Source organism: Enoplosus armatus, chromosome 20 (genome assembly GCF_043641665.1).
Source record: "Enoplosus armatus isolate fEnoArm2 chromosome 20, fEnoArm2.hap1, whole genome shotgun sequence".
NCBI lineage: Eukaryota > Metazoa > Chordata > Actinopteri > Centrarchiformes > Enoplosidae > Enoplosus > Enoplosus armatus.
This window is the reverse complement of record NC_092199.1, coordinates 19076414-19091729: the sequence shown is the minus strand read 5'-3', so window position 1 is coordinate 19091729 and position 15316 is coordinate 19076414.

Genomic DNA, 15316 nt, shown 5'->3' with positions numbered 1-15316 from the left:
GTGTGTGTGTGTGTGTGTGTGCAGGTTGGACATTAAAGGTTATACGCCACAACCACTTAAAAGCACTGCTTAATCTCCTCTCCTCCGCTGACACAGGGCACAACGGGGAGCTGCTTATTGAGGAATGAGGATGCGACGCAGCTAGCGGGCCACAGGGCCAGTGCCTGCTGTTCAGAGTTCACAGCCTTTTGGAAAAAGTTTAAAAGCTCTTAACCCCGGCCGCGACACAGCCTGCGGGCAAGCTTTGCAGCTTCGTGTCACAACAGAACAATACACCAAGAAAACATGTCTTCCCTGTCATTTTCCTTATCACCTACACTATTGCTCACTGTACACTTTGCTAGTGAATATGTGGGAGTGAATGCCAAAACGCACACAAAGAAATTTCACTTTCAAAGTAGTAACAGCAGAGAAAGTCTGTGGCTTTGCAGGCTATTACAAATCCAATGGAAACAATAGAATAAGAAAAACCCTCTCTTCTACGTCACCTGTTTAATTGGCTTTGCCAAATATGTTTTGACGTCCTTCAGGTGTGTACAGACTGAACACAAAGCAAATGTTAGGGGCGGCGTACAAAGTCGAGGCGGTGCAAACTGTAGCCGTAACAGAAGAAGTGGAAAATGTTTCATCTAGCGCAAAAAATGGGCATTCATCATGAAGATATATGACTATATATATATATACATGTACATGACATGGACACTGTATATTTGATACATTCACACACACTGAATTTGAACACTGAAATAGAATGGCGGAGGGTAACTACTAGTGCAGTATATAGTAAAGAGAGAGGAATTTTAGACTCAGCCTTAGTCTGTATGTATGTTGCTAGCATAGACTGTAAAAGAAGTGGACGTAGCCACCATGAAGTCACTATTTTGAAGCCTCGACTTTGGCATTTTGGCTGTCGCCATTTGGCTGGTGGTGCTTAGAATCCAAAGAATATGCATGCCTACCTATACCGGCAACCTGAATGCCGTAGTAGCATTTTTTTTGTCGATTTGAAAAAGTAAATGGCTGTGTCCAAAATCACGTTGTTTATCGTTTTCATGTTTATGCACGAGTGCCTTCAGAAATTCCACAATGGAACAAAAAAGTAGTCTCAATGGCATGTACACTAAGGGGACATATTTCTGAAGGTGATTAGCTTAGCTTAGCATAAAGAACCAGAAAAATATTCAGAGCATGTAAGCCCCCCTAAAACCACAAATTGTGTTTTTTACATTTCTATTTGTGTGCAGAATTAACAAATAAGAGACGCGTCAGTTAGTGAGCTTTAGAGGTGATTTAGGGCGCAGATGTTTCCTTCTGCTTCCAGTCTTTATGCTAAGATAGGCTAATCACATCCTAGCTCCAGCTCTGCACATGGCACACAGACAGAGTGTGGTATCAATCTTCACCCAGAAAGAAAGCAAATAAGCATATTTACCCAAAATGTTGGAAAGCAAGACCACAATCTATCCCTAACCTTAGCTTGCTTCAAGCTGCCTAAAAGTGGATATTGCAGGAAAAACTAATGAAATATATATAATGAGCAAATTGCAGATACAGTGAAAAAAACAGTTCCTCTTTATGTTGAGGAAATGTTGAACAGATAATGTATTGTTTCAGTTTTCTGGTTGAGGGTGTTTTTGAGTATCTTGAAAAGCAAAATAAAACATGGAAGTAAATGGAAGCACGTATGGAAGAAAAAACAGAAAAAAAAAATGTAATCCAAATGACATCACATTTCCAACAAAACATAACTGATGATGGAAATTACCCGTACACACGATTTCACAGAGATTGGTTAAAAAAAATAAAATAAAGGTAAAATGAAAGGAGCGTGAAAAATTGAAAAAACAAAGATAATATAATTGTTGATTCTGTACAATGCACTGTATGTGACATTAAGAAAATGTGGGCAATCAATGCAGCTCAGTTGCTGGGTTGAGCTCCAAAGGTCCATATGAAAGTTTGTGTATTTCTCTGTAGTTCGACCCTTGAACTCTCTTAACTGAATATTGATCACACCGCCACACACCACGAAACAATAACTTGCTCTCTGCTGCCACTGTTCAGGACACTCACATGCACATTCAAAATTAAATTTCCCACCACCCGCATCAAAATACAAACTTGCCCCGGGCGATCTGGAGCTGAGCCTGAATGCGAAAGAAAATAATATAGAGAAAAACATTCACATTTGTAGACTTTATCATTTTGGTAAGTGAGTAACAGCTGACGGCTGGCTGTCCCATGTTGGTATTGCCGTATCAGTCAGAGGCAGGTTTAGTCTCTTTTATGGTAATCACCATCATTATTACTCACTTCAGGGGGGAAGACACACACACACACACAAACACCCTAAGGGAGATGGGCAGAGGAGAAAATCATCCTCTCCATCCGCATGTACATTGACATTTTCCAATATCTCTTCCCAATGCAGGCCATATTCAAGTTATTTGTTTTCAGCACCCACATTTTTTTTTTTTAATCAAATTCAAAGCTGACGTTATTACCACTCTCTCTGCTTCTTGTATCACAGTTTGGCAGTATGAGAGACTTTTGTCAGTGTCCCATAGTTTATACAGAAAGATTTGAAAGAGGAAGCCTGTGGGTTGATGTGTTACATTTCTTAGGAAGTGTACAAAGAATGAATGATTAAGGGTAGGGAGGGAGGGTGAGCATTACTATTTTCTTTGGACCCTCCACTTTGCTGAAGGTGTGTTCAAACAGAATGAAACATTGTCCCCTCTTGTTATTCAGACAAATTTGACCGCTAGACTTGTAGTCCGTGTTTATATATCCCACATCGCCAATGTGCCGACTGAACAGAGCATGGGAGCTGGGAGCTGCTGTGGGTTGGTGAAAAATGGCGCGCTCTCTGGAGATATAACGTTGAATCACTAATAACTTAAGATCCACGTTTACTGTCTCAAAACCGACATAATGGTCCTCTGAACTCCTTGATTTTGATGAGGAAAATAAAATCCTGATAGAGAGACACAGCTGCTGTCCTTGTACGGCAAAAACTTCATGACACATGATGAAGCCATATTTTTTAGATATATTATATTTGGTCTTTTTTTTATTTTTTTTATTTTGGGACAATAAATCTCATAAGAGAAGAATTTCTGAACCCCTACCCGCAATAATTTTTGTGCAACCCCTTAGCCTAGCTGTTTAAAGGTCACCATTAACAATGCTCGTGAAAATTGACATTAGTATATAAGATGATGAGTTTAGGCAAATTAGCTCATCAATATTTTATTCTCGAGTGTATAAAAATTCAATAGCAACAACTGCCACATTCCTGAGTCATTCTTTGCCTCCATCTGCGCCAAACGCCTCCTCCCCCACACACACACACGTATTGATACCCTTCTTCTTCTTCTGATACCCCCCCCCCCCCCCCAAGCCCCCTTCGTCTCCCCTTTGTCTCCCCTTCCCAGCCTCTCAGATGTTGCGTTATCAGCTGTTCATCACAGTGAAAGCAGCCTCACAGCAACAGCAGCAGACTGCTGGGATGCGCTGCTGCACCAACAACTGCCGCCACGGCCGCTTCCAACAACCACGCCACAGCTGAGGCGACGCAGCAGGGGAGCAGTGGCTGCCGGCGATTTCACAATGAGACCGACACTGATCCCTGAACCCATACGAACACACACATCATCATATACATGTGTGTGTGTGTGTATCACTTGTACTTCTTAGGGCCTTCAGCTGAATACATTCATCCACTAACCTTTCCTTTGAGACTCAAAGGAAGTGGTTTGTTGTTTGTCAAGGGCTCGTTCTGGATATAAAACCAAGACCTCTTGCACCCGAAATTTCACTTCATCACTGTTCTATTTAGGAGTTACAAAAGTTTTAAAGCACCATAAAGCATTTATTTTTGGCAACTGTGGGGCAGTAGAACTCCAAAACACGCTGCCTTGGTGTATTCTTGCAATACTGAAATTGAAAAGGCAATATGTTAGCAAGCAATTGCCAATTCATGCAGAGCAACATTAGCATTTTACTGGAGTTTCTGCCCCCTGACAAAATTAAGTCCTCTCTTTTGACCCGAATTTGGATCCTGCTCCAGAGCATGACAGGAAGCAACAAGTAAACCCGAATCCTTTCCAGAATATATCACTTCAGAAAGCTTTTGGTGGTGCTTCAGATACGATACATGCTCGTCGCAGCAAAATAAATCCTTAAATCTACAGGAAGGGTTTCTGCTATGTTTAGTATATATGGAAGAATAGTTACCACGAGCAGTGACCACATGAGGATGTGCAGTCAAAGAAAAGAGCATCGCTTAAAGGAAGAGTTCAGCATTATGGGAATTACACTGATTGGCCTTCTTCCTGAAAGTGAGATGATCAACAGCAGTCTCATGTCTGTCTATTAAGTATCAAGCTAGCCAGGAGGTGATAGCATAGCTTAGCATAAAGACTAGCCGCAGGGGAGCAGGGGAAAACAGCTGGCCCTCTCCAAAGGTCAAAAATACACCTACCGAAACCTCGAAAGCCCACTAATGTACATGTTGTATCTGGTTTCTATAATATGTACATAAACAGAAATGTGAGAATGGTATCAATCTTTCTCTGATCTAATTATTTCTTCAAAAAACTCAAGTAAAAGGGGGGGGGGGGGGGGGCAAAGGACTCATACACATACTGACATCAGCCACTTTAAGCTGTGATGGATAGCGACAACTTTCAGGGCACTTACACAACGGAAGGATCATACAAGGTGGAGGACCCATTACCGCCAGAGTAATGAGCCAAAAAGATCATGGAGGTCCCTTTGCCTTGTAGGTGCCTAGCCCACACAGATCCAAGAGAGGACTGGAGACGTTGACCGTCCCGAGCTTAGGTGAGGATAGAGTAATTAGTCACTTATGACCAATTCAATCGACTTCCAAAAAGATTTGGGTATTAGCTATTTGATGACTCTTGTTATTATATAAAAGAGCGAGTAGCACCATGTCCATTTTGTACAACTGTCATCGTCTTTCTAACTTTGTGAAGATACTCTCATTGATATTACAAGCACACTCTGCAGATATTGGGCTGAAGGAAAGCTTGGCTGCCCTCACAGTGTGTTACTCTTCAGAGTCTGTAGTGCCATGCAGGGTTTTTCCAGTTCAGTGCTGTAACACCAGACATTTCACAGATCCTCCTCCGCTCTGATCTCCTGTCTAACCCCCCCCCCATATGTCATGTTACATGCACACACATACTAAAAAGGGGGAAAAGAAATCTCAACAATCCATTTGATGACTGAATATGTAGATTTGTATTAAACACGTAATTCTCGAGGGAACCTGGATGAGCCGCTTCCTCCCTATATCCTGGTTAGGCTAACCTTTCTTGCTCTGGGACCAATGCGAATAAATGGACATTATGGCACAGCTAATCTGCTGCAAAGGTCCCATCTCCTTCATGTGTGTGATCCCTGTCTGAGAGGAGCCCTAAAAGGTCATGAAAGCGAATGTAAACGCGAGTCAGACGAATAGACCTGTCAGCGTGGATAGAACAACCTTGCCTTGTGCACATCATCTACGAGTGAATGACGCTTATTGACGTAAAATGGCTCCGCTCGGCGTGTGTGTTTGTCAATAAGCGCGCATTATTCTCCGCTAATGAGCATCACTCTGCCTATCTGACTGGGGCAATATTGCCACTAACTTGTATCATCCCTTGGCCCTCAGTCGGCCCAACAGTGCGCCAGATCCTCACTCGCACGCACACAAACACCACACCACCATATTAAACAGCAATTACGGAGCTTTAGACAAATAGCGGTTGGAGGCATAGACGAGGCACTAAGTTTTATTTATTCTTTGCCTCTCCCCCGACGGTGGGGGTTTAATGGCATCGCCTGACAAGGTGTGCACTTAGCACGCCATACCAAATAAGAAAGACAAAGAATTGCAGCCTTCGATGTAATTGACTCAAGCCAATTCATTAGATTAATTCAACTCAGGCAACAAATTGCTTGGAGGGTTGTTTAAACCCCTCAACAATCACCAATGTTGACTCAGGGAGCACTGGGAGCTCGTGAAGCGCATCCTGGTTAAACTAAAACAAATATACACAAAGAAATGGGAGAGCAGGTTCGAACAGCAAGGGTCAATGTTACGCAAGCTCGCCAGCCACTTAGCTGCACGCTGTAATCCTGGCAAATGGAGATACAGAGTGGCGGTTAGGACTTAAAGGTCGCGATTTAAAACGAGTAAATGAAATAAGTTTTGCATTGATACTTATGACAGTGAGGAGAGCAGGAACGAGCTGGAAGCTTGAGTGCATGAGAGAGGAGGTCTTCCTCACTGATCTTTTTCACGAACACAAGCGCAACTGTACATTCAAATTAGAAATCTATAGAACCTTTTACTTTGAGAAAAGATGAAATCCCCGCTCGGGATGACACGCAAAAGTTTCCTAACAACCTAAGGTTTTCCCAAAGATGGTTTCTGTCATTTTAGGTGGTTCTTATCACGCTGATGTTCGTTCTAGTGTTCATTTTTCGTTTGGTTCTGGTGTTATAAAAAACAGGGTGAAAGGTCATGACCGGCAGCTGTGATTGATAGTGCTTGCGATTGGGTCGGACAGGTGGATGGGCGGGACGTTACCCCCCAAGTTGGTGTCACAGTGCTTCCTATAGAGATGGGATTTACGGCTCTTCGAAGGGAGCCAGGATCTTGTGGATCCGTTCCTTTCAAAGACTGGCTCATTTTTATACTTTTTATATTTTTAAGAAGCCAGCCTGGGGGTAACTCATTTCATCCGGGAAATAATCACTGGGAGGAATGATAGGGTAAGATTTGAATCAGAATCATTCAAAGCTTAGACCTCCCACCAATATACATTCTATCCGTGGGATGTCTGAGTTTGAATGATTCTGAAATATTGATTATAATTTCATTTGGCTTCATTTCATGTGTGGACTAGATTTTAATGTCTGATGTCTGATTCAAGGGTGGTGGGTTTTTTCCTCTCACTCCTTCTTTTATGTAAAATCACTGAAAGCACCTTTAAGAAATCTAGTATACAAGATAAAAATACAGATACCACATGCCGCAGTAGCTCTGTACTGCTAGTATTGTGTACATGTATGTAGTACACCTGAGTGGTTTTAGTGCAAATCTTTCGAGAAAAACATTTCACGCGTGAATATTTTGATAGAAAGAGTCAATACTTTCACAAAAATATTTCAAGTATTAGAAAAATAGATAAAACTAGAATAAATTAGAGGGAAAATGTAAATACAGCCCACTAGTACTACTAGTATAAACCCTGCAATGGACTAATGAATAATAGCGTATACCTGAGCAGCATCAGTGCAAATTTTAGTAAAGAACTTCTTTTTTGATAGAAAAACTCACAATAATTTGTGCAAAACAATACTTCCAGTGCTAATAAAGCAGTTGCATGCTTTATGGCTTCTTCTGCCTCTCCTTCTCGTCCTTTTTGCATTGAGGAAGACGAGTGATCTCACTTTTGCGGGCTTGAGGCGACTCCTTGTCTCTTGAGATTATTTGTCCAGTCTTGGAGGACATTCTCTCAGACGGAACTGATGTCGCCACAATGCAAAGTTTCTTAGCCGTGAGCTTGCTAAGCCTGGGGTGCACGAGGGCCCGACTTTTCCACAGGCTTGAGAGGATCTTCTAGGCTCCTCTAGGTAAGCCCGCACCTCCATGACGGCGCCTGCTCATAGGGGTGGGAGATATAACAATGGGGTGGGAGATAAAACAATTGTATGATGAGATTGCGATATTAGCCTGACGTCGTCCTGGATTTAGAGTGAGTCTTGCTGCTGCAGTTGATATTCTTTGGAAAGTCTCGTCTGCAGCTCTGCCATCCGTGGATGCCATCCTTTTAAATCTTGGGTCAAGCGCAGCAGCGTCCGCAAGGGTGCGGTTGCATTCCATTCTGCGGAATCTAGCTGACGTGTTTGAACAAAGAGAGTTGACCATGTCTTTTGCTGCCTGTGTCGTTGCCCTTCTCTGGAAATCGGTCGCGTGCCGCTCACTGAATTCAAAACAGTCCAATACGCAGGAGGACATGTGGAAATCTTCAATAAAGTGGCATGTTACGGACGCGAATGAAGGTTGTAACCCTTGACATCCAACAATCTGTTGTTTGGCAAACTGCTGACGCTTTGGACACCCTTTCCCTAAGTGATGCTGCCTCGCTCTCATACATTTCAGAAACGTTCTGGGTTAGTACCCTCCTACATGGAGGAGTGTAGGAGGGGTTGAGAGCGTTGCAGAATTTTTTGAATCCTTTGAGTCTTCCACAATTTGAAATGGCTGGAAGTCAGCGGCTATCATTTTTGCGAGCTCTTCATCTATCAATCCCCTGGTCGTGACAGGTGCTGCAAAGTTACACCGACTGAGAGATGTCTGTTTTGTTTTTGGTTCTGTGGTAGCAGGAATGGTTTGACTAGAGCTAGCACTGACGGTGTCGTTTTCACTTTCAGTGATGGAGACTTCATCGTCACTATCATTGTGTCATGATTTTGTCCTTTTGAGTCGCCAGCCACTCACTTCAAAAGAAGCGTGTCCTCCCCCTTCTTGAGACCGCCGCGTGCCGAGGCGCTAGAGTTGTGACGTTCACGAACGAACCGAATCTACCGAGTCTAAAGAACGGCTCGCAACTGCGACTCGGTTCCCATCGTTCGTGTTAAAGAGCTGGTCAGTAGATCCGGTTCGTTCGTGAACGTCACAACTCTAGTAGGATGGTTTCATGTCAGTAAAAGTTAGCTTGGGTGCGGGTTGACAAAACTTTACCAGATTTGTCATGGTGCAGATGTTTTTCTTATTTTTTCAATACTGATATTATTTTCTGGCTAATAATTAGGTTTTTGAACCAACCTGGCAACACCGTATTCCGGTATTTCCAGTGTTTTTTGGACTTTTGGATTGTTTTTCAGACTCTGATTCTTGCCTGTTCCTTGTCTGATCTGTTTGCCTGTATGGACTGCTTTCCTGGTTTTGACCACTGCCTGCCTCACAATCCACAAAGTCTTTGTCCTGCTTGGTTTTTACCTGCATCAGTGCCCATGTCTGCATTTGGGTCCTATTCCCCCGTTCTGCCTAGCACCTTGCCACCACTTTCCTTGATTACGACTCGTAACCTCTTTTCAGTTTTAAGGATGTCCGTTTCCAATTCAGTGGCTTGCAAATCAGCTGTGGCTATTTGAATTAACACGCCATCTAACTCGATAGAAAGGGAGTCTGCTTTGTCTGCCATTTTGATTGCAAAAATGTGGCTGGATTCCACAAGAAAATTCCAAATCTTGTGTCTTTTTCCTCTCTCTGCTTTTTTTTTTACGAGTTGGCGTTCGATTGGGACCATTCGCTCATTTGGGCTATTGGAATGTTTTCAGAAAGTCTCTTTAGTTTAGAATATGCATGAATCCCTCTATTCGCTACCTGCCACCACTATTTTCCCCCTGAAATATCTCAATAGTGGTCAATTGAAACAATTAAAAAGGTTCAAATAGCCTTTTTCTTGCCATTATGCCCTTTTCAGTGTTGTTCTGAAGCCCCCCCCTTGGATTTAACCAGCCGGTTGTACAGAAAATGAATACTCCGTGTGAGTGAAGAAACCATGTGAAGTGTGTGTACTCACCACTGCTTGAAAAGCCGCAGTAATATAAATTTGAAAGCTTATTAAGCTCTGACAGTGCTGCTGGTGTAATCTACAAACTGTATAGGAAATGGGGAAAAGTCAAATCTACATCTCTGTTCTACAAATGAATTTATAAATCTGGCGGAGGCATTTAGGTATGTAATCATCCGTGAAAGCAGCAACTCCCCGAGAGTCAACAACATAAAGCTTTAATTAGAAAATACAATTTGTGGCCTCTTTCACTGTTTCCCTCACACACACACACACACACACACACACACTTAAACACAAGAGCTATATGTTTCATTAGCGACGATGAGACAGAGGGCTTTGTTTCAACGGGAACACTTCTTTTTCACGTGTTATTCATTAGGTGTAACGTGCGTTTTTAACATCTACCTCCGCCATCCACTGACGCGTTAAGACACCCGAGGACGGCGGCGAGCCAAAGCCGAAGAGGCCAAAACTCTGCTTCACAACAACAATGAAGTCATTTGTTCGTCTCCACGCATCCTTGGAAGTCGGTGAAGTCGTGGTACAAATCCCTGCTCTGCTTCGGAGAGCCAAAACTTGGCCAGGAGGAATATTTCTTAGTATAATATATATTAGTTAGTTATATTAGTTTTGACAGAACAATGCAGAAAGCTTTGCACAAGAATCTTGCAGGTGTGACGTGTAAGCTTACACATTTAAATTAATAAAAATTAATAAAACGTATATATATATGTGTTCTCTCAGCCACCCTCCTCCCAGTCATCACACTCTTGATTGTTTCTGGATTGAGCTCATTAGAAGACCACTCCACATCACGTCCAGATGTCAGCCATCCCTTTAACCCACCACCCCCACCAGTGTCTAGACTCTATACTACTCGAGGATGATGATGGCGTCACGATCACGGCCTACTCGCCGAAGACTTTTCATTTCTTATCTTTATAACGTGCTGTCAAGTGAGCTGAGATCCCTCCCCCTGCCCTAATAACACCCCACTGCGAGATAGTAATAGGGCAGCACGCAGAGCATGTAACCACAAAGCACGTATATGCTAGTCGTCGTATCGAGTGTAACACATGACTGCAGTGATTTATTGATGTGGTTGTGTGTTCACCGATTCACCGATGGATTGTAATTGTTGAATTTATAATAGGAAAAAAAGTATTAAAAAAAGGGTTAGCGGTTATTTCTCCCTTGAAGATCCTTCGAGCAAGTTTGGATTACACTGCTGGACTGACCACTTCAGAGGATTTATTTCACGAGACGTTGAGCTGGTGAGCACCAAAAAGGACTTTGATAAAAAAAAAAATAGAGAAGATCGAGCATCGCAGAGGATGAACCGTTTTCCAACCGGCTGTGGGGTTACAATTCAGATTATCAGAGTTCTTTTGCTCACTCGGGCCAACGAGGACCGTGGACTTTGAAATACTTTGTGGATTTTGGATAAGGTCGTGAGGTTTTCTACAAGTTCAGCTTCTACTCGTTTGATCAGATTTTCATATATTCTCAAAATGACATTATATTTTCTATATTTCCAATCATTGGATTTACATTTATTTTTTAAGTTGTCTGCAATCAATTCATGAACTGCAATTAAAGCCTAACTTGTGGACATTGGCTGTATCCTGTCTTAAGGACTGTGGTCTTAAAGGTCTAGTGTGTTTAACAACTTTCATGGTTCCTCAAGGTTACCAATAAAATGAACAGGCCCTTGGGACTTATTTTGCAAGTTCCTCAAAACATTCCCTAGCACCCATACCAAGTGCACAGATCATGAGGATCAAGAGAGGAGGGCTGCCGTTAACGGGCGTGGCTGGGTGACACTATCAGGTACAGGGCTACTCAGCTATGGTGCTATGCCGGGTGGTGTGAGCAGGCAGTGAGCTGCTCGGCGTGTCTCCTCGCCACCAGCTTACATAGTTTTCAGTTACCCTGACCGGGCTCATGAAGTCTCTCACCTGATTGAAATCCAGGTGGATGCGATTCGGTAATTAGGACAGAGCCTCCGTTTTTAAAGGGGGTCCGTGTGTTTGTTGAGTCCGCAGAAGGATGTCCACTCTGTTTTAGCCTTGCGCTTTTAAATTGCGTTGGAATCCTGAATCCTTTTCTCAGAATTCAAACCCTTTTTAAAGCGAGGACGTGTTGGCCAGCTTCGTCGCAGAGGCTAACGCAACACTGCGCAGCTCGTTTGAGGAGTTAAAAACAATTTCTAACATCAAACTCCCTGAATTTTAAATGCGAATTTATTCTCTTATAGATTTGCAACACGTCTTTCCCTTATGGAGCATGCCCAGAGCTCCAGATATTGGACTTAGGGCAGGGGAGTACCCTGGCCTAAGGTCAGCTGTAAACTATGGACGTAAGTCAAATATTTAATCACTTGAATGTTGAATGGTCTCCACGTTTCCTTAAGGGATAATGCCTCACAGATTATGAATTCGCTCTTCACACTTTCGCTAACAACTGCTTGGAATAGTCTTATCATATTTATGTTGTACAATGGGTGTCGCAGAAACTCTCCTCTGGATTTTTCACCAGGCATCTGCTGTGGTTTGATACGTGATTATACACCTTTATGAATGGTACATTTTAAACACAGCATGGAAAGCACCACAGTGGGAAGAGCACTCCAAGGTGTGAGGGGCGCTTTAAGCCTGCAATGCTTCTTTGAACAATGATTATATAGCTGCACGCAGTGGATTATAAATGCACATGCTTGAAACTTAAATGCCCCCCATGGTGTAAATGTATTTTTAGCAGTAAGGCCACAACGATTTATAGTTTATCCTCATTCTTTTTGCTTAATAGTTGCCAAAATAGTGATATTTATGTTTATCTTTTCAAATTATTTTGTTTCTCCAAGCCAGCTTTTGTTTTTCTTAATGGTTGGAACTCTGCAGTTTGCTATAAATATTTTCTGTTCAGTGTTTTTTTTAGCAGTTTTTAGCAGGCAACACATTCATCCATTCATTCATTAGACCACATCATTTTTGTCGAAAGTCAAATATTCTCGTGGCTCAAACACATAGACGAGTTTATCCTCATTCTTTTTGCTTAATAGTTGCTAAAAATGAACAACACAACTATTTGTCTTTGTTAGCCGCTGCAGCATCGTGTCCAAGAGGGGGCGGGGTTTGGACAAGGCGTGGCAAGGCATGTTTTTTGTGGAACCGGATTTGATTGCCTCTCTTGCATGGGCTACACATATCAACCCTTTGAGCACGGTGTGTGCTTTAGTTTGTACATTCTGAATTATATAAACCGTGTTGCGTTAGTTTTTCATTCCTCGGATGACAATACAAGCATAGCTCATGCAGTGGCGAGAAGTTTGTTACAAGCTGCTGTTGTTGTTGTGCTCGACAAACACGCCTGCTAGGATTGTCACAACTGCCATGAGAAAGGGGCACTTTGTTTTTATTGCACTTCATCCATCAGTATGCTCGGTTTTGGTAGAACATCTTTGTGAAAACCATAATTACTTAATAGGTACAGAAGAATGTAAAGGTTTATTGTCAGCTATTGACAGCTATCAAGCTCCTCTCCTGCGGAATCGGCTCCCAGTTTGGGTCCGGGAGGCAGACACACTCTCTGATTTTAAGAGGAGGCTTAAAACTTTGCTTTTTGATAACGCTTATAGTTAAGGGCTGGCTCAGGCCCTGCCTGGACCAGCCCCCTAGTTATGCTACTATAGGCCTAGACTGCTGGGGGACTTCCCATGATGCACTGAGCTTTCCTCCTCTTCATCTTTACACATTCATGTCCCCCCGATGCATGTTACTAACTTTATATCTTCCCCCGGAGTTTCTTTGTGCTTCCTCGTCTCGCAGGTTCCTGTGGATCATGGTCCTGGTACACCTGACTGCTGCTGCTGCCATGGGCCCGCTTGACTCTCAACGCTACAATTATTATTATTAGTCATATTCTGTTATTCTTAAACCTGTAATTGCTATTATTAGTCATATTTCAGTTAGTATTACAGCTGTAACTACTATTACTGTCTTTCTGTGTCGGTGTCTCTCTCTCTCAAAGCAGATGACCCCCCCCCACCTAGAGTCTGGTTCTACGTGAGGTTTCCTTGCCACTGTCGCCATAGTGCTGTCTCATGGTGGGAACAGTTGGGTCTCTGTAATAACATTATAAAGAGACGGTCCAGACCTGCTCTATTTGTAAAGTGCCATGAGATGACTTTTGTTGTGATTTTGCACTAGGTAATAATTTGCAAAAGAAAAAAAATTGAATTGAACAGTAGGTACCCAGCATTCACAAAAACACTTATAATAATATATTTTTTACTTTCCTCTAAAATTCCCAATTGTTACTCCCTCGTTCCCCATTGTCTGGTTTTCTTCCGCTGTACCCACATATAAGCAACAGTAGGTATTTTATATGTAGTGATTCATACGACAAAATGACACAGTACATTGCAGACTATTATAATACACAATTTTTCTGTCGGGAAAGAGGGGTGGAGGGTCATCTTACATTCGTCTGTACGGCATTAATGCAAATTTCATAGGTATTCACTTTTTCAAAGGCCAAAATGACACTTGGCTAGCGTCTACTTAGTATTTTCTCTGCAAGCTAGTATCTGCACTCAGCCAATCACTCCACCACTCTGTAACATCACCCTGTGATTGAGAGGCTGTGGCCATGTTGTACTCATTGCCAGGTTGTAGCTACAGGTTGTGACCGCAAATGAAACTGCCACTCAAAACTGCAGTGCTTCTCAGCCCCAAAAAAATATTATTTCTATTTTGTCATTTACAATTCTAAAAACTGAGCTGAAAACTTGATCTGTTTGTTATTTATGTTATTTATCTTATCTTATTTTTATTCTTATTTTACCTTTTATATTCTACTTATTTGTTGTCAAAACAATAGCACCTTCAGACCACGGCAAATTCCTTGTAATGTATGTTACCTGGCAATAAACAGTTTCTGATTCTGAGATCCAATAAGGGATGTGAAAATATTTGAATTCCAGGGGGCGTATTAAATACCTGATTCCAAGTCGATCAGGTGTTCAAATCACATCCCCTGTGTGTGTGTGTGTGTGTGTGTGTGTGTGTGTGTGTGTGTGATAACAGGGGCCTTGAAACTTTCTTAAGAGACGCAGCAAACTGCAGCGTTGTCCTTATTATTAAAAAAAAAAAATTCAAAAAGAAAGAAAAGAGAGAAAGTATAAAAGCTACCAGCCATCAATTCGCATGCAAATGATACTATCGCAGAGATTTCTCAGCAAAGGAACAAGGAAGCAATTACTCTTAAGAAAAACAACACCCCAGACTGTGCCGTGATGGATTATGGCTTCGGATTGACAAGAACATCTGTCAGCGGGATATTTGATGGAATTTTGATGGAGCTGGTGACTGAATGGGAGCGTATGAACGGTGAAAAGTAAGCTGAATTATATTCCTCACAGCATGCTATGTGCTGTGAATAACAGCCCTGGTTAGTCAGATATTGCATAGAAATGATCAAAAAAAAAAACCTTTTGGTATTATTATTATTATTTTTTTTTTTCACATCGAGTCTAGCTGCATTTGAAAATGTCAAATTATTACGAAGTACTTTAAGAAGTTGTTTTCTGAAAGGAGGAAACTATACGACCCAAAACGGTGGAGGATCTTGAAGGCCTTTTGACTTAAGAGATCCTCCTTTGTTTTTCTTTGTATTTTATTCACAAATTCCACCCCTCCGGATTTTTCTTA